Source organism: Myotis davidii, unplaced genomic scaffold (assembly GCF_000327345.1).
Source record: "Myotis davidii unplaced genomic scaffold, ASM32734v1 scaffold439, whole genome shotgun sequence".
NCBI classification, from domain to species: domain Eukaryota; kingdom Metazoa; phylum Chordata; class Mammalia; order Chiroptera; family Vespertilionidae; genus Myotis; species Myotis davidii.
Window position 1 is genome coordinate 169,561 of NW_006289833.1, and position 2,277 is coordinate 171,837.

Here is a 2,277-nt window from a genome sequence, read left to right on the forward strand (position 1 = left end):
ATTATATCAAAAACTCACTGTGCACAATATATAAAACCTTGTGTGTAGGGGCCCATGTCTGGAATACTGGACAGCAAATTTAGGAATGAGGCAGCTGTTGTGGAGATCAATAGTTAATAACACTATGAGCTTTTGATTCACATTGACTAGGCTTACAATTCAGAGACTTGTTTAAAAAAAACAAGTTCTTGCCCTGACCAGTTTGGCTCAGTGGATAGAGCGTCCTCCTTTGGACTGAAGGGTCCCAGGTTCGATTCCGGTCAAGAGCATGTACCTTGGTTGCAGGCACATCCCCAGTAGGGGGCGTGGAGGAGGCAGATGATCAATGTTTCTCTCTCATCAATGTTTTTGACTCTCTATCCCTCTCCCTTCCTCTCTGTAAAAAATCAATAAAATATATTTTTTTAAAAAAAGAGAGAGTCATTGTATGGGTTCCCGAACCTGTTTTAAAAAAAAAAAAAGGTCTTAATAGAGTTTGGCCACCCTGGGCAATGTGGCTCAGTTATTTGGAGCACTGTCCCATGCACCAAAGGGTCAAGGGTTCAATTCCCAGTCAGGGCACGTATGTACGTAGTGGGTTCAGTCCCCAGTTGGGGCCCATAGAGAAGGCAACCAATCCATGTTTCTCTCTTGCAGTAATGTTTCTCTCTCTCTCTCTCTCCCTCTCCCCCCCCCCCCCCGGCCCCCCTCAGGTGAGGATTTAAAAAAAAAAAACAATGTTTGGCCCTTGAGGCACACACAAGAACATTATTATTATTTACTAGAGGCCCGGCGCACAAAATCATGCTTGGGCAGAGTCCCCAGGCCTAGCCTGTGATCAGACCATCTTCCCAGGCTGCTGGCAGCAAGCCCCACCTCCTGGCACCATGCACCCCAGCTCCTAATTCGCCATCCAGCAATGGGAGCCTGACAGCCAGGGGAGGGACCAAGAGGTCCTTCTCTGTGTGGGGGGTGACCGGCCGAGCGGGGACTTTGCCCTGGCACCACCCACATCCCCTGCCTCCGACCCCAGGTCCCTGATTGCCATCAGTGATCGCAGCCTGCTGGCGGGAGAAACGGACTGAGAGGTGGTCAGTCCACCTCATAGTGACTGGTTGAGCAGTCGTTCTGGTCGTTCTGCCATTATGCTCACTGGGCTTTTATTATATAGGATTATTATTAATACTAGTGCCTGGTGCACAAAATTCCTGCATGGCACAGGAAGTGTCATTCAACCCGACTTGCACTCTCTTCAATCTGGGACTCCTTGGGGGATGTCCGACTGCCGGTTTAGGCTCGATCCCACAGGGAAGTCGGACATCCTCTCACAATCCAGGACCACTGGTTCCTAACCACTCACCTGCCTGCCTAATCACTGCTAACCACACTGCTGCCAGCCTGACCACCCCTAACTGCCCCCCATTGCTGACCTGATTGCCCCCAACTGCCCCCATGCTGATGGTGCTTGCACCCAACTGCTCCCCTGCCAGCCTACTCACACCCAACTTCCCCCAACACCGTTGGCTTGCTTACCCCTAATTGATGCCCACCCTGCCCCCGCTGGCCTGATAGCCCTAACTGACTCTGACTTGGCTCCGCCACCATGGTTTTGTCTGGAAGGATATCTCAAAGTCCCCCGGAAGGTCTCCCGATCTAATTAGCATATTACCCTTTTATTAGTATAGATTATTATTAATTTTATCATTCAACGCATTTCTAATGCACTTTCTTCCACACCACTCCCAGCCCCTCTCCCCTCCCTTACCTGCATTCACATGGCCCACTTGGAGAAATACATAGGCACTAGTGCACATGAGAAACATTCCCACGTTCGATACCATGGCTGCTGGCCTTCCCGTGACTGATGAACGTCAGCCTCTGTCGCCTTCTTATATAACATGCTTCCCTCACACCACCCCCTGCAACTGGATAAGAATCAACCTCCCCAGAGCCGTGCATGTGTGTTCCTAAGCCTGAGATCATAAAGTTCAAGATTATCTCTCAGCTGAAACCACAGGACATTGGCTCATGGCTTGATGTCCCTGAGTCTCAATAGCTTAAAATGCATTTCAAATGAGGCAAAGATGTCTCAATAGCTAAATGCATTTCAAATGAGGCAGAGATGTTTGTAAAATCCCTTTGTTTTAGTGTTTCATGACCAGGCAAAAGGGAGAGGGAAAGATGAAAGGGACGATCTGCTCTCACAGGGTGTTAACCCCCTATATATGGACAATAACTTGATAAAGGCCAAGGAAGTGGGAGGGTGGAGGTAGGAAAAGAGAGGAAGGGGAACCCAGC